Genomic DNA, 24142 nt, shown 5'->3' with positions numbered 1-24142 from the left:
TATGTAATCAAATTAACATTTTTTATTTATTAAATAATTTTTATTTTTAATTTTTTCAATATTAATTAAATAATTTTATTATCTAATTAATTCATCTTTTGATTCATAACTAATGTTTTTTTCAAATTAAATAAATTTCAAATAATTTATTTAATTTTCTCACTTTCTTGTATTTTACAATTTTTTTACTACATTATACATCCTATCCTTCTAATAAAAAATTATTATTATTATTAACCTTTTCTTAGAATGTCATCTAGATAGTAAACATACTCTCTTCTTATTATTTTAATAGATTATCAGGATTTTCAGATCTATAGTTCAACTAATGCTTTTCCAAATAATAGAAGGATGTACTCGTATACCTGTTTTGACAGATCATTAGATTAATGATTTTGATATTTTGCCGTTTGCAATGTACTCTTTAACTTTAGCCACTACTACCTTAAGAGGATTCCCTCATATTAATTGATAATTCAGACGAGTACTCATAAATACATAATACTCTCTTAACTATATTTCCAAACTCTCTTTTCTGTAAGGAAACAAAGGTGTGCGGAAACACTTCCTACGCTAATCTTGAGAGGACGATTATGCAAATTTCAACTTAACTATCATAGAGATCACAAGAAGCACATAGAGTAGAAATAAAACAATAAACACATAACATAATGATTATCGTGGGGAAAACCCATACAGGTGAAAAACCCCACACTCTAAAACCTGCATAGTATATTAACAAATCAACAAGAGATTAAAATACACTTGCAATGAAAGTTCTTACAAGAGCATTACCTCAACTCAAGCTCAGAGAGACTTCACTAGCATCCTTCTAACACCCAGCCTTGCAAACCAAACTCCATCATACAAACTCCTCTCCAAGCCCTCATTATATAGGAATTTTACAACCTGGAAACCATTTGTGGTTTTACAATACCATGGGCAAAACCTCCATGACACATGTTGCCCACCCTTGACATTTGTTTTTCCAAGATAAGAAAACCAGGTTAAATATAGTTACTCAAGTCCAAACTTTTATCCCCTATTTTTGACCCTCACAACTAACATGAAATGTGTCATATAATCTCTAAAAATGGCCCTCCTATATTATACTATAGACAAGGCATCTTTTGACAACTCATATACCTTTTTTCTAAGGCATCGACACATGGGAAACCTCCCAACTACATTTGGAACAATTTACTAAAAATTGCAAGGTTGAGACACATGTATCTCAACATTCTCCCACTTGTCGAATACCTTGCAAGAGTCAGGGGATCCATATTACCATGGACTCAACAGTCAGGGGCCAAGAGGCCCATAGACTCCGAACACCATCTGAGCTTCTCTGTGCTCACGGGCTTAGTTAATGAATCAGCAACATTCACCAAAGTTTCTACCTTCTCCAGCTTCACCCTGCCATCCTCAACCATATCTCTCACAAAATGATATTGTACATCAATGTGTTTGGTCCTGGCATGAAAAGTCGAGTTCTTCGCTAGGCAGATTGCACTCTGACTGTCACTATAAATTGTCACTACACCCTGTTTAAACTCTATATTTGAACACAATCTCTTAAGCCAAATGGCTTCTTTGCAGGCATGAGTAGCTGCAATATACTCTGCCTCTGTAGTGGACAAAGCGACCACAGCCTGTCGCTTGCTCATCCAACTAATTGCACTACCAAATAATGTAAACACATATGCATTGGTGGATCTTCTTCTATCAACATCACTAGCCTAATCTGAATCCACAAAGCCTCTAATATCTAAGGAATGCTCATTTCCTGATCCATGAAAACATATAGAGTACTCTGAGGTACCCCGCAAGTATCTAAAAACTCTTTTTACTACATCCCAATGTGCTCTTCCTGGATTAGACATGTAATGGGAAAGTACTCCCACTGCTTGGGCAATATCTGGTCTTGTACAAACCATAGCCTACATTAAACTTCCAACAACACTTTGGTATGGTACTCAACTCATCTCTTCCATCTCCAATGGGGATGTAGGACACTATGAACTAGAAAGCTTTGTTCCCATTGTAACAGGAACACTCAATGGTCTAGAATCTTACATATTAAATCTTCTTAGAATAGTACCAACATACTTACTCTGGCCTAGCCAAAGCTTTTTGTTTTGTCTATCTCTTACAATCTCCATTCCCAGAATCTGTCTTGCTGCACCAAGGTCTTTCATATCAAATTTTCCCAAGAGTTGAGATTTTAATTCTACAATCAAACCTTTTCCTTTCCCAATAAACAACATGTCATCAACATACAAGGCAATAACCAGGAAACGATCACCATCTGATTTGAAATATATACAGTGATTAGATTTAGACTGCACAAACTCCAAACTCAATACATATGTATCAAACTTCTAGTACCACATCCTAGGAATTTGTTTTAAACCATACGAGGATTTCTTCAACTTATAGACCAAATTACTTTTACCTTTTACCACATAGTTCTCTAGCTGTGTCATATAAATTTCTTCCTCCAAATCTCCATGAAGGAAAGCAGTTTTTACATCCATTTGTTCGACCTCTAGATCATAAGCTGCTGCAATAGAAAGTAAGAAACGAATGGATGTCATTTTGGCTACAGGAGAAAAAATCTCACCATGATCTACTCCCTCAACCTGGGAGTAACCTTTTGCAACCAAACGTGCTTTGTACTTCTCTATTCTTCCATCTGAACCTATCTTCCTTTTGAACACCCATTTGCAACCAACAGGCTTTCGTCCTTCAGGCAATGGTACAAGGTCCCATGTGTCATTCTTCTTAAGAGCTGCCATCTCTTCATCCATGGAAATTTTCCAAGACTCTGAATCATTCATACCAAGAGCCTCTTCTACAAATTTCGGTTCATCAAGATTAGCATTCAAAGCAAATATACATCTCCAATCATTAGGAGAATATCCATACCTTTTAGATGGTTTTCTTTGTCTAGTAGACCTTTGAACAAGTTTAGGTTTAGGCTCTTCTTCCTCTAATGATTCAGAACTCGTAGAGCTCTCATCAACTTTCTGTCTTTCTAAGGGCCTCGATTCAACTTTTTCAGGTGTAGCAGGTAGTTGAATCACATCTTTCTTTTCTTCCTTTTGTTCTGGCTGCATTGTAACAGAAGAAGACTTAGTTTCTCTAAAAATAACACTTCTGGAATAAAATACCTTTTGTGCAACAGGATCCCAAAGCTTGTATCCTTTCACACTATATTTGTATCCAATGAATATACATTTAATAGCTTTGTTATCCAATTTTGTCCGCTTCTCCTTTGGCACATGAGCATATGCCTCACAACCAAAAACTCTTAGATGATTAAGTGAAGGCTTGTGGCCTGACCACGCTTCCATTGGTGTTTTATCAACAAGAGCTGATGTAGGAGACTTGTTTATCAGGTAGCAGGAAGTGGCTACAGCTTTATCCTAGAACTTTTGTTCTAGACCAACACCACTTAGCATACTCCTAGCCTTCTCCATCAAGGTCCTGTTCATTCTTTCTGCAACTCCATTCTATTGTGGAGAATACGGAGTTGTCTTCTGTCTCTTAATACCACAATCTTTACAAAATGTGTCAAAATCATTGGAGCAATATTCACCGCCATTATCTGTCCTTAAACATTTTATTTTCTTTCCAGTCTGCAACTCAACCATTGCTTTAAATTCTTTGAAACGACTAAAAACTTCAACTTTACTCTTAAGAAAATAAACCCATGTTCTTCTACTGAAATCATCAATGAAAGAAACATAATAAACTAATTTACCAATAGAAGAAATATCACCTAGACCAAATACATCTGAATGGATTAGATCCAAAACACTTGAAGACTTATAAGAACTGGAGTAAAACTGAATACTGTTTTGTTTTCCATAAATACAATGCTCACAAAAATCAAATTCAAGATTGCAATCATTCAACCCATTAACAAGGTTCTTATTTTTCAACATTCGTAGACCCTTCTCACCTATGTGACCGAGTCTCAGGTGCCACAACATTGTCTTCTCTGCAGGCAAATTTGATTCGGTAGACAAAGCACCCTTGGGTACCCAAAAACCATGACCATCTGCTGAAAGAGACACCCTCTCCTTTTCCAACATAGTCTTTATCACATTCTTATCAGAAGTGCTATTGCACTCAACTGTGCATGCATCAAGCTGGTACAATGTACCCATTCTGCTTCCTCTTGCTATTACCATAGCACCTCTCACCATTTTCACACCTGCTTCAAAAAACTGTACATGCACACCCGCGTCTATTAGTTTGCTAACAGATAACAAATTTCTCTCTAGTCCCGAGATATGCAAGACACCATCAAATCTTCTAGTTTTACCATCAAAAAATTTAACATGAACACTTCCATGACCAACAATATCAAGAAAGGAGTTATCACCCAAATACAACTTACCACAATCAAACTTTTCATACTTACTAAACCAGTTTCTAATAGGAGTCATGTGGAGAGATGCACCTGAGTCTATCAAACATACATTGTCACCTACACGAGTGGCCAAGGCTACAATAAAAGCATCTCCATCTTTCTTCTCAGACTCAGAATCAGAATATTGCTTCTTCTTCTTTTTCTTCTTTTCTTCTTTACAGTCCTTTCGGAAATGTCCGGGCTTTCCACAATTCTAGCAAATTACCTTGGACTTACCAGGAGATTTTGATCTCCCCTTATTCTTGGACTTAGAATGGCCATTATGCTTTTCATTCTTGCCTCTTTCTTTTGGTCTTCCTCGAACACTCAGAGCCTCTTTGTCATTCAGAGAAACCTTCCTTCTCATCTCCTCAGAAAGTAGAGAACTAACAACATCCTTCATCTTCAAGATGACTGCAGTGCTCCCTATGGCCATCACAAGGCTGTCCCATGAGTATGGCAACGAACATAGCAGGATTTGGCACCTTTCTTCTTCATCCATTGGTACCCCAACTGAGGTCAACTGAGTCACCAACATATTAAAACTTTCTAGATACTCAGAAATTCATCCAACTTCTTCCATTCTCAAGGAATGCAACTTCTCCTCAAGAAAATTTTATTCACAAGTGATTTTGCTTGGTAGATCTCACTTAGCTTCTTCCAAAGCTTCTTCGTAGTAGATTCTTCGTGGACATTAATTAGAATTGAGTCTGCAAGGCACAATCTTATGAGACCTTTAGCTTTTCTATCCATTACATCATATTGTGCAGCTAAAGTTGGATCTGCGGACCTCGACTTATTCTCATCGACTGCATCCCATAGATCTGGATCAATCAACAGATCTTCCATCTTTAGCTTCCACATTTCAAAGTTTGTGCCAGAAAAATTCTCTACATTAATCCTCCCTGATATACTTGCCATCTTTGCGATCCTGCAATACAGAAATGAAATACTATGCACAAGCTCCCACTCAAACCTTGATTAGCTCAAAAAACCCTGTACCTAACAAATAGAACCAAAACTGGCCAAGCTCTGATACCACTTGTAAGGAAGCAAAGGTGTGCGGAAACGCTTCCTATGCTAATCTTGAGAGGACGATTATGCAAATTTCAACTTAACTATCACAGAGATCACAAGAAGCACATAGAGTAGAAATAAAACAATAAACACATAACACAATGATTATCGTGGGGAAAACCCATACGGGTGAAAAACCCCACACTCTAAAACCTGCATAGTATATTAACAAATCAACAAGAGATTACAATACACTTGCAATGCAAGTTCTTACAAGAGCATCACCTCAACTCAAGCTCAGAGAGACTTCACTAGCATCCTTCTAGCACCCAATCTTGCTTTACTGAACACAGGCCCTTACAATTGAATTTATAAAAAGATACATAGAAGACTCTAGATAAGAGTTAGTTACAAACTTAATGATGGGCAGTTGAAATAGTGGACAGAAGTCTCTAGAAATCACTATGTGCAGGAATTTTCTGGAAGACAGAAGTTTCTAGGAAAATCTGGAGAATAATTAATTTATGTCCAAGAGTTCTTTCAACTCCCTGTTAAACTTTGCATGTGATAAATTCTTTACAATTACTTGTCACTATAATTACAAAACAAAAACATCTTTGGCATAAATGAAATTAATTACTTTCATCCCAGTTAATCTTTCGCATAAATGAAATTAATTAATTTCATCCGTGTTTATCTTTTGCATTAATGAAATTAATTAGTTTCATCCCAGTTAAACTTTGGCACAAATGAAATTAATTAGTTTCACCCCAGTTTATCTTTGGCATAATCTTACTTTTGGGCACGAGTTCATAAATTTTACCATCAAAACAACTCTTTCCTAGTGCATTTTACTTTGGACGCCTAATGCAAAAATATGTGCTAACTTTCTTCTGTTAATTTTGCTTGTAGTCTCTTACTCTCATCTTGAGAAGGGAGGAGTAAATATCCTGGGTAAGCATCCTTATCATAAAATCAAGAAATGAGCATTAAATGTAATAGTGTTTCCTGAAACTTAGCACCATTTCTAATTAGGTTTGTTCATCTGTGAACAGCTATTTTTGCAGCAGCAGGAGTTGCACTCGTTGCCATTGTTCTTGTGTCGATAATTTACTTTTGTCTTCCCAGAAAAACTTAAAAAAGGAAAGCAGGTATTTGAGCTAAGTGTTGAGAACATCTATTATATGACTAGATTTTTATCATGGGATCACTGGTATCACATAAATGCTTTTTCTTCTTCTACTACTACAGGTGAAGGTAAAACCAAAGCACTTGGGTCAGATGGGTCTCCTCTGATTAGATTTTCAGCTGAAGAGATTTTAAATGCAATGAACTATACCTCTCCCCGGGCTTTTCTTGGAGAAGGAAGTACAGGTCACTTTATTATTCCTTGAAGTACCTTTTTATCCATCTATCTAAACCTTGTAGCATATATAGAAAAAAAAAATCAAAGTGCTAGAGGACATATTAAAGTTTTGAATTTTTGAATTTTGTATTTTTAGAGTTCATTACATGTTATCTTATTTGTGTGTGTTTGAGCTTTCAATTTTTCCATTTTAATTTTTATGAACCAATGCATTAATTGATTTATCCATGGCAAGATGTGGATGTTGCAAGTTCTATAATTTGTTGACGATGTAAATGATATGATCTTCTCTATCATTGAAAACCTACTGTCCAAAGAATATCTTACCATGTAGTAATTATTATATAATAAAAAATATTTAAACTTAAAATGACATATTCTTAACGAATATAAAATGTAATAAAAATTTAAATAAAATTTCTAACATACAAACATCCTTAAGATATAGGTATCAGAACGGCAGAAAAACAATCTTGTGATAAAGAAAAGTCAAAGGGAGTTATAAATATCAAGGGCCAGCTAGAGAAGGTAGGGTGGTATGGCATCCATATGTTATAAACCATGGCTTGCAAGTAAAGTGTTGATTGTGATTCAATATAAGTTTGGTGGGAAATAGGGTGTGGATATCTTTCATAGAATAAAGAAAATAGGAACTTTACTGGAAATGATAATGAGAACCATTATTATTGGTTTTATTCTTATTTATGAGAATTATATTATTGATAATTGTCTTTTCAAAATGATGCATTTTATTATTATTTTCCTCTTTTTCTATTGATGTCATTTTGGCGCTTTCAATATTTTTATAAGAAGTTGTCTCTTTTTTTTTTTTTTTTCTAAGTGTCCTTCTTAGAGGGCACCATTATTTTTCTCTTATAAGAGTGACCTAAGAAGGATTTAGATTTCCTTTTAATGATATTATACGTGGGGACCTTTCATTAAACTCGGAGGGTTTTTAACAACATTTGTACCTCAATAAGTAGAGAGGAAGGAGTGGAGCTAGATGCTAAAATGAAACATATTTTGGGGTTGTGTGGATAACAAATTTCTAGACATGTGGTTCAAAATCTTTGTATTTTATCATAGTTTTGAAAGGACATGGGAAAGAAGGAAGGTATGTTTTAAATGCTACTTTAGAATTATCTTCTCTTGGAACCATAAATTTCTGCAATATTTTCTTTACAAAAAGGAAATTTTAAATAGAGGATAAAAGTGCAATCAAATACATTTCATATGATCATTAATAACCAAATGAGTAATTATAATTCTATGCCCTCCACAGAAAGTAAAAGTGTAAAACACCAATCTTATCTCAAGTGATAAAATGAACAACTAATAAAAGGAAAAAATTCCTAGATAATGACTCCCTAATTAACTTATGAGGATGTGATTACAAATTCACTAAAGGCAAAAAGTGGTGATTTGCTGATCACAAACAAGAAAATATGCAAAAGACCAAATTGCCTTGATGAAAAGAGAGGCAGGGCATCCATTATATAGATAATGAGAAGAGAGGTGACATTATGGCACACAACAATATTCACCAATAATACAAGTACATTAGTAAATACATACAAGAAATTCAAGAAAGCAAACTATAGAGTTAATAACCCCAATGGGCATTACAATACTTTGTCAAAGATGTCTGCAAAGTATTTATTGATGTCATTCTCCCCCATAATGACTATTGGGAAGAACATGAAGTAGACCTTTGAGATTTTGGAACCTTCCACGAGCTAAAGGCTTTGTGAAGATATTTGCAATCTGATCTTTTGTACTACAATACACAATCTCTATCAAGCCCTATTGAACCAATTCTCTTATATAGTGATGTTGTATCTCAATATGTTTGGTTCTACTATGAAATATTGGATTCTTTGTCATTTGTATAGCACTCTTGTTGTCACAATACAACAAGGTAGGTCCATTCTATATTTGGTGTAAATCTTTTAGTAGAATTCTTAAACACACAATTTGACAAGTTGTTGATGTTCCAGCTTTATATTCAACTCCTGATGTAGAGAGTGATATAGTTGGTTGTTTCTTGGACTTCCAAGAGAATACTATGGAACCAAGACTAAAAGTGTAACCAAAAGTATACTTTCAATCATTTGTCAAACCTTCCCAATTTGAATCTGTATATCCAACCAACCTACTATCCTCTGAAAGATGAAATTTGAGACCATAACTCAATGTCCCTCTAATATATCTGAGAATACTTTTGGTTGCACTTCAATGTGTTTTCTTAGGCTCAGATGACTTGAACCTAGATACCAAGCTCACTACATATGTGATATTTGGATGAGTAGTATTTAAGTAGATCAAACTTCCAATCAATTTTTTGTATAGAGTGGGGTCCACTGGATCTAACTCATCTAAGTTAGACAATTTAATTCCAACTTCAATAGGTGTTGCAACTAGTTTGCAACTCTTCATTTAAATTTTTTGTAGGATATCTAAAGCATATTTTTTTGAGACATGAATATTTCATCTTTGTTTTCCCATACTTCTATACCAATAAAGTAAAGCATTTGTCCCAAGTCTGTCATTTCAAATTCAACAATCATGGTTGTTCTAAACTCTACAAACAAAGTTGAATCATTCCTTGTGTAGATAAGATCCTCAACATAGAGAACTAAGATAAAAATATCCTTATTTGAGCTTCTAATATAAAGATTTGGATGTGATTGACTTCTTGAAAGACCTTTATGCTGAAGGTATGATTCTATCCTTGAATACCATACTTTTGGTGCTTGCTTGAGACCATACAAGGCCTTCTTTAATTTGTATTACATAAACTTCTTTAGAAGGTATTTCAAAACCTTTAGGTTGTGAAACATACACTTCTTCATCAATATATACATTTAAGAAAGCACTCTTTACATCCATTTGATAAACTATCTAGCTCTTTTGAGCTGCCAAAGTCAAATCCAATTTGGTAGTATCCATTCATGCTATAGGGAAAATATTTCAGTGTAATCAATACCTTCATGTTGAGTGTACCCTTTGGCTACCAATCTATCCTTATACTTGTGAATGCTCCCATCAGAATTGTACTTGGTTTTGTACACACACCTTGTACCAATAATTTCCTTATCAAGAGGCAACTAAAGTAAATCCCATATGCCATTCCTTTCAATTGTTTCTATTTCACTATTCATTGCTTCAATCCACTCTTACTTTTCTTGAGCTTGCTCAAATGTTTGTGGCTCATTATTTTCCATGAATTGATTCATTAATGTATAATTCACTTTTGCTTGTGATCTTGTTGTCATTTCTTCATAATTTGAATCCAACATAAGAGTTGTTGGATGATTCTTTTCTTTCCTCCTTTGATATTTTTGATATCTTCTTTCTCCTACACTAGATGATTCAGGTTCATCTTCTTCACTTTCATCAATCACTATCTCTTTTCCCTTTGTGTCATTTTTGTTGGTATATTCTTATGCTTCATCAAATACCACATCTCTACTTTTTACAAGCTTCTTTCCTACTAGATCATACAATTTGTATTCTTTATTTTCAGTTCCATAACCAATACAAATGCATTTTAGGCCTCTATCATCTAATTTAGACCTTTTCTATTTTGGTATTTGTGCATAAGAAACACTCCAAAATACTCTCAAGTGATCAACACTTGGCTTTATCCCAGACCATGCTTGTTCAAGAGTCATTCCTTTAACTTCTTTTGTAGGACTTCTATTTAGAAGATACACTATTGTGCATATTGCTTTTGCCCAATAAATTTTATCCAATTTTTTCTCTTTCAGTATACATCTTGCCATCTCAACAATTGTCCTAATATTCCTTTCAGCAACTCCATTTTTTTGTGGAGTGTAGGAAGTAGTGAATTCTCTCTTGATTCCATGCTTTTTTTCAAAAATCTAGAAATAGATCTGATTTGTATTCACCTCCATTATCTGACCTTACCACTTTGATATACTTACCACTTTTTTTTTCAGCCATCCTCTTGAACTCTACAAATTTGTCAAAATCTTATGATTTTGTAACCAAACAATACACCCAGGTTTTTCATGAGTGATCATCAATGAAGGTTATAAAGTACTTAGATTTATTCAAAGAAGGTGTTTCCATGGGATCACATAAATCAGTATGGATTATCTCAAAATGTTGCTTAACTCTACTAGATTTTTCAATAGTAAAACTTATTCTATGTTGTTTTCCAAGAATACATTTTTCACACACATATTTTGTATTCTCAATGAAGGGTAGACCTTCAACCATTTTTCATCTTATGAGTAAAAGCGACCCATTAAAACTGAGGTGACCATATCTTTTATGCCAAATTTTACTTTCATTCATTTTACTAGACCTTAGTGCTTGGTTTCCCTAGTGAAATGAAGAGGAAACATCATATCTCCTGTCATCTTTTCTCTTGCAACAACTTCATTCCTTTTTAACTCGTCTCTTATTATGTGCTCATTCTCATAAAAAATCAGTTGGTATTTTGCTCCAACATTTGTCCAATTGAAAAAAAAATCATTTTGAGTGCTAGAACCAATAGTGTTTCATTGATATGTTTTACTTCACCATATTCTATTGTAACTACAAAAGTACCCTTACCTTTGCTTCTATGAGAATTATTATCTCCTAGTACTATTGTACTTTGATGATTTTGATTCAAATTGAAAAATAGATGCTCATTAGATGTCATATGTGAAAAGCATCCAAAGTCTATATACCACACATTATTTTCACTGGCATTTGTATTGAAGAAAGAAATGAACAAATTTTGTTTATCTTCAAAAGTACTATGGGCATTTCTCTTTTCTATTTCACCTTTCTTAAACCAACATTTTGAATTGTAGTGCCCAAACTTATTGCAATGAGAATACTGGATATTTCTTTTATCATTGTCTCTTCCACTGCTTCTACTTCTTCCTCTTCCTTCTCCTCTAAAGTTGCGAATTCTTCCTCTGAAGTAATTTCCTCTTCCTCTGAAATTGCTAGATTCACCTTTGTATTCATTTTTATTCCCATAGTCACTATTACTATGGTTGTTGGAGAATGTGTTTCTTTTCTCTCTAATATTTGCTTCAAAGGAAAATGCTTGTTATAACCTTTCTTTAGCAGTTAATAAAATTCCACTTAATTCATCTATTTTCATACTTGAGAGATCCTTAGAAATCTCAATTTTACAGACCACACCTTCAAATTTAGGAGTTAGACTTCTCAGTATTTTTTCGATGACATGCCTATCATCTACATTCTCCCTTAGAAATTTCATCTAACTCACTAGACCTTCTATCTTTATTAAGAACTAATGCAATTTGGCAGTTTGTGCACCTTGATATGCATTACCAAGTATTTGTCATTCTTTCTTATTAGAGTGAACAACACCACTTATCCTAGGAAAAAATGGCTTGACTAATTGCACCCTAAATTAAAAATAAAGATTCATTTTATTTTTTAATATTTGATTTATATTCTTTCTTCTGTTGGTCATTCAATGCATTTACATCTTCTACCTCTTCATATCCATGCTGGAAAATATCTCACAAATCTGTAGATTTGAATAGGGTTTGCATTCTAGTACACCAATATGTAAAATATTAATCTAACCTATGAACATCTCTAGGATATGGGTACACAAATTTCAAAGAAAGAGGAAAAAGGATCTTGAGGTGAAGAAAATTAAGAGGTGGTTACAAAAAATTGAAGGGACAACTAGAGAAGGAAATATGGTATGTCATCCATATGCTACAAAGGCATGGGTGTTAAAGAAATGATAATGGTGTTTTACATGCTTGGTGGGGAAACATGGTGTGGGTATCCCTCATAGAGGAATTTTTTTGGAAGTGATAATAGGCACCTTTATTTTTTATTTCATTATTTTTGTGAATTTCATTTTATTGATCATTGTCCACTCAAAATAATACCAATCATTATCATTTTCACCTTTTTGTATAGGTGCCATCTTGGTGCTTTTAATCCTTTTAATATTTTTTTAAGATGTAAATTTTTTTGATAAGTGCCTTCCCAAAAGGGCACTATTATTTTGTTGCTATAAGAGTGATATAAGAAGGATTTCAATTTTCTTTTAAGGATATTATATGTGAGGAATTTTCATCAAGATATAAGGGTTCCAAACATCTTTTTTATTTTACCAATTGAAAAGGAAATAGACCTAGATGATGGGTATATGAAGCCCAACAGTCACATGGTTGTTTGTCTTCCCCAAAAGACTCTTCATTTCATATTTGATATGTTTATATAAATGGTTGTATGCAACCCATACATGATGTACTGTGTAATTAGATATTGGTTAATAAGAATTCTCCCTGTGTTTCTAGTGGACGTAACCACTTAGTGGTGAGCCCGTTAATCTTGTGTCTTGAGTTCTTTGTTGTGTCTATTATTCTTTTTGATGTTTTCTATTCATTATTATGTGTTTTCTCTGCTCGTTTTTAAACTAACAATTGGTATCAAAGCCACGGTTGGCTTGAGAAGAGATGAGATATGATTGGATAGTTGATCCTGGACATGGGTTCCCTTACTTTTTGTTTGATCCCGGAGCTACGTGCTTTTATGTTATTGACAAACAACTTGAAGTTTCAGATGATGAGGCCGAATCAGATGATGAAGCCAAATCAGTCATTGAAAAATTTCTTGGTAGTCTAGACTCAGTAGAGAGTGATGTCCAAGTGGAGGTTGAAACCAAACGTCATTGGTGGGATGGCTGGGAAAAGGAGGAGACTCCGATTGAAGAAGAAGAGGGTTTGTTGTATTCGCTATTTGAAGAAGAAGAGACTGGTTTGTTTCCCTTCCAAGATGAGGAGGATGCCTCCCGGGGTGAGGAGGATGTAGCCTCGAATCTAGTGAATGAGGATGACCCTGAAGACAAAGAGACAAATTACAGAAGCGATGATTTATTGATGAAGATTGCAGACGTAGAGGCAGAATGGAATGTATTGATTGCATGCTTCTCTTCCAGACCTTCGAACCTTGTAATTGAAACTTCAAAAGGTGCTAAGGATAGTGTGGAGTTGGCAAAGGTGGATGGAATTCCAAATGAAGATATTCTATTAAGGGGGAGCACAAGAGAAAGAGACTTTGATGGAGGAGTGTATTATGCATCTACAGATAGTAGTGTTCCTGATTATGGATTACTGGATGAAGTAGTTAGAGAATGTGTTTTTAACTCTTATCATACTTGGAGAAGATTAATTTGCATCATTCATGAACAAAGTTTGGTGATATTAAAATCTTCTCAAGAGCTGGTTGTAGTATGAGCCTTGGCTATGCTGGTTGGACTTCATGGGGGAGATTGTTGGGTATATGAAGCCCAATAGTCACATGGTTGTTTGTCTTCCCCATAAGACTCTTCATTTCATATTTGATATGTTTATGTAAATGGTTGTGTGCAACCCATACATGATGTATTGTGTAACTGGATATTGGTTAATAAGAATTCTCCCTGCGTTTCTAGTGGACGTAGCCACTTAGTGGTGAAACACATTAATCTTGTGTCTTGAGTTCTTTGTTGCGTTTCTAGTGGACGTAGCCACTTAGTGGTGAAACACATTAATCTTGTGTCTTGAGTTCTTTGTTGTGTCTATTATTCTTGTTGATATTTTCTATTCATTATTATGTGTTTTCTCTGCTCATTTTCAAACTAACACTAGATGCTAAATGAACCATAGATTGAGCTTGTGTGGGTGAAAAAATTCCAAAAATATAGTTCAAGCCCTTTCTATTTTAACACAATTTGGAAAAAAAGGAACATGGAAAGGAGGTGAATTTAGTGACTACATTAGACATTTCTTATATCGGAACGAAAAATATTTGTAGTATTTCTTCTATGTGTAAAAAAGAAAAAAGGAAAAAAGGTTAAAGATACAATCAAATGTAATTCACAAGCATTAATTATAAAATGAATAATTGCAACCACATCATTCTAGATAAAACAAAAAGTTAGAAAATCAAACTTATCCAAAATGATAAGATAAACAACTAATAAGAAAAAATAACTCCTAATTTATGATAATATTAATATAAATTCACACCAACACCCTTCATGAGTGAAACTTAGGAAGGTTACACATAAACTAAAAGAAACGATGGGTCATGGAAACGAGATCCGATTAGGTACTCATTTAAAAGAAAAAACAATTGTTAGATATTTACAATCTTATTATCCTCATTGACATCTTAAAAAAAAATAAAAAATTGCCCAATTGTTGCAGGCAACGTGTACAAGGGAAAGCTACCCAGTGGCCAGTTTATAGCCATTAAACACTTTTGCAAAAACATTCCACAGGTTGATGCATTCGAAATGGAGATTGAGACCCTTTCACAAATCAGGCATAAAAATCTGGTGTCTCTACTTGGCTACTGTGATGAGGAGGGTGAGAAATACTTTGTGTATGAATATTGTGCCAATGGAAATCTATCTCAGATGCTTCTAGGTATAACTCCACTCTCTCACTGATTTTATCAATTTAAAAATTATCTTAACATTCATTTTCAGTTTTCAGGTTTTCGTTTTACTATACTGTAATATATACAAGTTACAAATTCCATTGGTGCAGTTTGGTTATTTAAGAACTCTACTCAAGTAATTTCATTTATTATTCATTCTAAAATTTGCAAATTAACAGGCCTACAGGATAAAGTGTTATCATGGGTACAAAGAGTGAATATTGCATATGATGGTGCCGTTGGCTTGCGTTTTCTTCATCTCTATCCAGATGGATGCATAGTTCATCGTGATATAAAGGCAAATAATACCTAAACCAACAATTCAGTTTCTTCTTCAAAGTAATATTGGATAAGCTCTTCCCACAATACTTATTATTTGAAATTGTGTGTATATTTTTTCTCCACAGCCAACTAATATCCTCCTCACAGAATCCATGGAAGCAAAGCTTGCAGGTTTTGGGCTGCTCAGAATATTTAATATTCAGGAAACAAATGTTTTTACTGCTGTGAAGGGCACTCTGGGATATCTTGATCCTGAATATGCTAGCAAGGGAAGACTAACAAGCTCTAGCGATATTTATGGCTTCGGTATAGTTCTACTTCAACTTCTTTCTGGCAGAAGAGCAATTGATCTCGATCAAACTCATCGAGAATCCCTTGTTAAGAAGGCCAGTTTTCTTTGCATTCCCAGTTTTTTCTTAGAGATTTTTTTAAACATTACAAAAATGGTTATCCAGTCATCAAGATATATTAGGGCATTCATGAATGTTATATAATTGAAATTTTGACTTTTTATTGATGAAGATCTTTTATAATTTGATCACTAATATATCAAAATTGCTAAAAATATCATCTATGAGAAATCAAAAATTCAATTATATAACATGAACTCATAGATATCATAATACATCCTGGTGACTGAATAACTGTTTCCTGAAAGTTCAAATGGTTTTCCTTGATTTTTCTTTTGGTTTATAGTTCATGTGAAGTAATTGGTATTACAATTTCATGGTGTTACAGGCAAAAAAGGTTAGCCAGGAAAATCCCATCGATCCTTCAAAATATGCAGATCCAAGGTTGAATGGGGAATATAGCAGGGAAGCATTTGTAATTCTATTGAAGTTGGCTGTTCTTTGCACAGCTTCGTCATCTCAAGGACGTCCAAGAATGTCGCAGGTATATAAAGAGATAGAGAAGGCTTTAAATGTTTCTACTTCCGTATACGTGTAGGACTCTAGCCACTTTTGCATTAGACCACAAGGAAAAACGATATTCAGGAGGTAATTTTCATTTAATATGGTTGCTCATTTGAATTGGGTGTTTTTTGTGAGCTTTGCTCGTAAGATTATACATTCCAGTACTGTTCTAAAAAAGCATTCCAAAGTAATTGATAGAGTGTTACCATGATTAATTGCAGGGTTTGGTTGAAATCTTACAATCTCAAGGTGTCAATTGACAGTGAATATTCTGAATCATGTGCACCGTTGAGGATCGAATTAAGGCTTCATAAACTTGATGATTTCTTTTGCAGAGGCAAGCTGAGACATGGTTTAAAATAAAAGGGTTTATGATAGATAGGTTTTTTTTGATATGCAACAAGCTAGAGGAGACAATGGTGGATAAGTTGGAAGCTGCGGTTCTAAGGCAAACCTTTTTTTTGGGGGGTTGTACGCGTGTAAATTTTAAATTTTTGTTTTTATTTAATGTATTTCATTTTGTAATTATTTTCACACTTGAAATTTGTATTATTGTACTATATTATTATATGGAGTTCTTGAAAAACAGTGTGATAAAACATTTTCAGATTACATTGGTCTTATACGTTTTTGAGTTATCTCATCATATTTGTAATTTGTTTCTTAATTGTATTATTTTAAAGATAAATTATAAATTATAAATAATAATTTTAAAATTTTAATTTATTTATTTTTATTTTTTGATAAAAGTGGATATACCACTGAATTATATTAATATATATATATTTTACAAGGTGTCTAGTTCAATGAGCACTGAAGGGAAAGCCTACCTACCCGTTACAAAAGTCTCCTGGGTACATTCCACCAAAATGTCATCCCATATTACACAATCTTTTCATTAGACACAAAAGAAGCTGCCATGAGAGGCATACAAGCATAATCTGTCATTCGAATCATCATGAAGATCAACATCCACCAAAAAAAATAAAAGATCATCAGAAAAAGTCAACCAGGAACCACCCTTATCTATAAAGAACAAGTCTCCAAGCCATTGATTAGCATGAGACAAAGAACAAGAAGAGAAATCACTACAAGTGAGCCTGCCAAGATAAAAACCGTAAGCAAACATAGAATAATCCATATAAGAAGAAGGAGGGGATACTGGAAACCCAATGGAACCAAAATGAGGCCAAGCCAAAGAATAGCCCATAAAAATAGCCAAGTAAGAAAAAGAGAGATGAGAAACCATCGCATATACCATACCACCTGCAATTTCCAAGTTCCTGAAGACAACCACCATCTTCCAAGCCTTAACAAAATCATTTGAATGAAACATATCATCTTAACATATGAGAAGAACCATTAGAATAAAGGAGAGAAAAGCGTGGAAAAAGAAAAATAGAGCTCGTATATAAATCAAACCAGGTGAGAAAGACCATCATGAATGCAACCAAGGCGAAGCACGATACAACATAGAAAGTGTAGAAACCAACATACCCAAGCATAATTACCAAACCCACTAGCCGAGGGAGTGAACAAAGCACAACCAAACATAATTACTCAATCAAGAAACTAGGCTACAAACCATGATAAAAATAACTGCCAAAGAGACTTAAATGATTAACTGATACAACATCAGAAGAAGTTGCCGCAATCCAGCTTACCCAAGCACATCCCACCGTGATTACCAGGTCAAGCAGCCAAGTGCGGATCATGCTAAAGAAATGCCAACTCATAATAATGAACAATTGAATAAGAGTGTGTGCGAGCATTAAATCTATGATTAACCAAATAAGCCCAATCTGCCAGATAGGATAACACCACACGGATGAAGTTCAAGCACCCTCCATGCTCAAAAAGGCAGAACTTATCGTGAATGTCATCATCAAAGAAAGTTGCCATCCTCCTTAATGTAATGAAGATAAGGAACACTTCCCACCATGATAACCAAAAGAAAATAACCAACCTGCAAATCAAAATGCCCACTAACAGTAATAACTAACTGTGTGAGGGCATCAAAGCCTAAGGATGATCAACTAAGTCCGGCCTGGCAGATAAGATACAAACCGCACGGATGAAGCTCCATCACCCTCCTTATTCGTAGAGGAAATACTTACCGTGTATGCCATCAGGAAAAATGTTGTCATAAGGTCAGACAACACCCTCCCTAATGTAATACACGAAAGAATATCCACAACAAACAAGGAATGTGATGAAAGAAATAGGCTGCAAACAATCAAAAAAGAAACCACACATCCAAAGAAAAGTTCAACCCATCAAAGATCAGTTTACACATGTCGTACTGAATCGAACAAGAGACCCCTAATCCCAAACTTCAACCAAAGGAAAACTTAAAAAAGAACACTAATGCAAGAAGAGGGAATATCCCGAGGGAAGACTTCCAAATACTCCACACTTTCAACTATAGCCTTATTAGCAAGATAATCAGCAATACAATTTTTTTCCCTATAGCAGTGAGAAGTAGTAAAGGTAGTAAAACAGTTCAATTGAGCAAGAATTCGATCTAAAAGGAATTGTAAGTGCCAGGAAACACATTTCTTATCAGAGACCGATTTGAAGACCGGCATTGAGTCCCCTTCAATGACAATATCCTTAATGCCCAAAGAGATGGCTAAATCTAGACCGAAAGATAAAGCATGAAATTCAACAGAATTGTTGGAACCAACACCAATATATTTACACACAGCTTTGACAATCTTATAATTATGATGAAAAAAGATAGCTCCAATCCCCAACTTTCCTAGATTTCCCTTGGTAGCCCCATCAAAATTTAATTTAAAAGAGAATTGCGGAGGAGGAGACCATTTAGCAAGCCTACACTTGACAAGAGAGGATAAGCTTGATGCTACATCCCCATGAGATGGAATGACTCGAAGTAAATTCCATTTCCATGTCACCCAATTATCCTAATGGGAAAAGGAGCATGAATGATCCAAATTTTTATAAATATAAGAAAGCGCCACCTCAGAAATGGAGGATTGAATCTTATCAAGCACATCCAATAGTGAAGTTGATTTATGCTTGAAAATCCTAGAGTTCCTCTCAAGCCAGATATTCCAAATGACAACAGATGGAGTAATAACTCAAAGAGAAGAGTAAAATGATGACGAATATAACAAAGGCCAAGCCAAAAAATGAGACAATAAATTAGGACCAATAACAGAAGACCATCTAAGCATACCAAACAACCAGTACCAACAATCCAAAGCAAATGGGCAATGCAAAAAAACATGGTCCATGGAATCCATAAAGAAACCACAAAACACATAAGGAAACACCACAGTAATCCCAAGCCTATCTAATCTCATCCTAGTGAGAACTCTATCTTGAACTACGAGCCAAGCAAAAGAACCAGGTTTAGGGGGCTAGGAAGGCCAAGGGGAGAAAGAAGAGGAATGAGACAAGACCTTGTACCCCTCCTTTACAAAATAAGAACCTGAAGCACTCTTAGTCCAAACCAAAGCATCCTCTCAATCTTGAAACACAAAAAATTTGTTTTCAAGCTCCTGAGAATAGGCAACATTGAGATCTTTACTAATGGGCAGAGAATCAATAGATTTCCAATGAAAAGTAGGATAAGGACCTGAAGTATCAATATCACAATAGTCAGCAACAAAAAAACCCCAGAGACCAGAAAGGACATCAGATAAAGAAGACCAATCCCGAATGGAAGATAAGGAAGCATGACCATTCCAAACTTCATCCCAGAACCGAGCCTTCTTCCCATTATGAACTACCCAAGAGAGGTGAGGAAGGATGACCGATCTATAACTAACAATAAAATTCCAAAAACCCAATCCTTTCAAAAGAGATGAGGCTGTAAAAAGCCATTCTCTAGGAGGCCCCCTCAAATAATTAGCAAACATAATGAAAGCCCATTTACTAGAAGAGTACATATATAGCTTTGAGACAAGTTTAGTCCCCAAGGCTTTATTCTAAGAAACTAAGTCTCTGATACCCGAACCCCCCAACTCCTAGGAAGACACACCCTATCCCAAGCTAAAAGAGGAATCTTCTTTTTACCCCTAATGTTATCATTCCAAAGAAAGGATCTTAAAGACACCTTGAGATCATAAACAACCTTGGGAGGAGTTTTCAAAAAAGACATCAAATAAATAGGAATGGCATTAAGCATTGACTTAATCAAAAGAATTTTACCAGCTAAAGTGAGCCATTTATGATTTCAAGAAGAAATTCTGGAAGATATCGCATGAACCACTTTATCCCAAAACATTGCCTTATCCAATCCAACAAAAAAAGGAATGTCTAAATACTTACAAGGGAAGAAATCCACTTGAAAACCCCAAAAATGAGTCAATCTATTCCAAACTAGAGGGGAAACATTCAGGAAAAATACCTTTGATTTAAGACTATTAACTTTCTGCCCCAAAAAAGAAGAGTAGTCATCAATAATCTTTTTGATAACTCTGGCCTCTGCTAGAGAGGCTGAACCAAATAAGAGAGTATCATCCACAAAAAGATAATGGGATTGCGAAGTCAGATACCCATCAATTTTGATACCATTCCAAAGACTTGAAGATCTAGCATAAAAAATGGCCCTACTTAAAGCCTCAGCCAAAAGAATAAACAAAAAGGGGGAAAGAGGATCCCCTTTCCTAACCCTCGAGAGGAAGAGAAAAAACCAGTGGGAGAACCATTAAGAAAAACTAAAAAACGAGCAGAAGAAATGCAAGAAAAGACCCATTTAACCCAATTATGAGTAAAACCAAAGTGATTCAGAATAGAAACTAAGGAATGCCAGTCTCCCCCAACATACGCTTTAAGCATATCAAGTTTAAGAATCATAGCTAGAGTCTTCTGAAGTGAAATGGAATGCAGAATCTCATGTGCAACAATTGCACCCTCAAAAGTTTCCCTTCCAGGAACTAAACCACCCTGATCGATAGATACAATCCTAGGAACGAGCTTAGCCAACCTAACTGAAATTTCCTTAGTAATGATTTTATACAAAGTATTCCAAAGTGCAATAGGACAAAAATCAAAGAAAGAGTTAGTATTGTCCACCTTAGGATTAATGGCAATAAGAGTAGTATTTAATTCTTTCAAAATAGTTTTATTTCACCTAGACTCTTCAAGGGCTTATAAAACATCATTCCCCACAAAGTCCTAACATTTCTGAAAAAACAAAGCCGTGAACCCATCCGGCCCCGGAGACTTCTCCGGAGGCATGGAAAAAACCACCTCTCTTAACTCATCAATAGTAAAAGTAGCCATAACAGTCTTATTATCATCCTCATTAACAAGTGGAGGGACTAAATTAACAATATTATTATCCAAAGAGACTGACTCAATAGACAACAAAGACTTAAAAAGTTTAACAGCCTCTGAAGTAATTTCACCATCATCAGATAGACAATTCCCATTGGAATTGTGAATACAAGATATTCTATTACGTTGCCTCTTTATCTCAGTTGAGGATTGAAAAAACTTAGTATTCCTATCACCTTCTGATAACCATAAATCCCTAGATTTCTGCCTCCAATAAGATTCTTCTCGAGCCAAAACTTCCTCAAGGTGGGCTTTCAAACATTTAAGACTATTATAAGACAAAGAATCCATTCCCGAAACCAAAATAACCTCATTAATCTACTCAATTTCCTTTTGAATCCTAGCCTTTTCCCCAAAAATATTCTTAAAATGCAAAGTATTCCAATCTCTAATCTTGCCTTTAAGAAAAGCCAATTTCTTAGCTATCTGAAACATCCTAGAGCCATTGACATGTGGAGCAGACAACCACCACATTTTCAACAGGGGCAAAAAAGATTTGTCCCTAAACCACATCGGTTCGAATTTGAAAGGAAGCTTCCTAGTGGCCCAATCCTCAAGAATAGAAAATAAGATAGGGAAATGATCTGAACCAGTAAAAGGAAGGACTGAGGAAAAGAAATCCCAACTAGAATTATACCTATTCTCGAACACCAAAAAATGGTCCAACCTTTCAGCAATTTGATAGAAATCCTTTCTCATATTAGTCCAAGTGAAGGGGCCATTTTGAGTTTTACAATCAACTAGGTTCAATTTTTTGATAAAATGACAAAAACCATCAATAACATGCTTATTTGGAATGATACCCCCAGTTTTCTCATCAAGACTTAAAATTTCATTGAAGTCATCCTCAATAATCCAAAAAGCACCCATCAATGGGGAAGCAATCAAAACTAAACTCTCCCAAAGTTTCTTTTTCTCAACAATGCTAATAGGACCATAAATATTAACAAGCCAGAATTTAGTATTAGAAAGTCTATTATTTACTAAATCAAGCATCCAATTGGAGGAAAAGGAAACCAAATAGAGATCCAAACTAAAATCATTCCAAAGAAAAGCAAGCCCTCCCGAAGCCCCCATAGAGGAAGAAAAATAAAATTTTCGGGGCTTCCAAGAGGAAAACAAAGATTCTGCAGAAGACAAATTTAACTTGGTTTCCTGCACCATCACAATATTACACTTCATCAAGTCCAATTGGGACTTAATCAAGCATCTTTTGTTAGGGGCATTTAAGCCCCTAACATTCCAAGATATGATCTTCATTGGCCTGGACGGGAGGTAGAGGCTCCCCTCTTTTCACAATAAGAAGTCCAAGAGACCATTCCCTCATAAAAATCCTTCTAGAGATTCCTTTTAGAAGCCAAGGCTCTTGTAACCGGTAGACTAAAAGGCTTCTTTTTCCTCTTCCTTTTGAAAGAATCCAATGGAGGAAGGGAAATTTTAATTTTTAATTTTAATATAATTAAAAAATAAATTCTTAAAAATAAAGTGGTTTTAAATACGAAATGCAAGAGATCAATTGGAGCTATTTTATTTACCTTAAAATTCTTTTATTTTATTTTTAATTATCTTTTAACATATAAATTTTGTTGTATCTACATTTTTTTTTCCAATAAATTTTTTTAATTTCAATTATCAAATTTTATTATGAACACATCTAATTTTTAATTTAAACTCTAAAATTCTTATCATCTTTTAAAAATCATTACAAATAGGGGGTTCATCCCATAGTGTGTTGATTAAGTTGTAGTATTGTTGATATTGCCACTAGTTCTAACCCTCAAGACATATAGCCCTTATAAAATGTATACAAAAATTAAACTAAAAAATAATATATAATGTATTAAAAATTGTATAGTATTGTTGTTGAAAATAAATTTTACCTATCTTTCTAATGTCTTGTGAAAAGAATGTAAAAAGAAAAAATCTTTATTTTTTATAAAGTAACCTAGATATAACTAAATATTAAGAGCACAAGTTGCATTTATTTGATCTAAATATAAAGACATGCCAAGCTAAAATCAAATAAATCTAGGATGAAAATCTGAATTGCGAATAGTGAATAAAAAATATGAATGGATAGAAAGTTAATGTTGTAAATAAAATAGGACATATGTCTTAGAAAATCTATATAAAATAGGTCGAGATATCTAATAATTTTATTTGAAAGTTTTCAAAAGTTTTATAACAAAAAAATGTACACCTAATTTTTTTTCTACATTATATAAAACAAAATATATATAGTCGGTTCCTATGGAGAGACTATGTGACTCCATGTTGTCATACATCATTCATTTACAAATATTTATTAACTCTTTACTTTGCCACCAAAAAAATTTACAAGTATTAATTATTTGTTAACTCTCAATTATACAACTTAGCTATTAAACTTGA

The sequence above is a fragment of the Cryptomeria japonica genome, chromosome 3 (assembly GCF_030272615.1).
Source record: "Cryptomeria japonica chromosome 3, Sugi_1.0, whole genome shotgun sequence".
In the NCBI taxonomy this organism is placed as follows: Eukaryota; Viridiplantae; Streptophyta; class Pinopsida; order Cupressales; family Cupressaceae; genus Cryptomeria; species Cryptomeria japonica.
Note: the sequence above shows the minus strand (reverse complement) of the source record.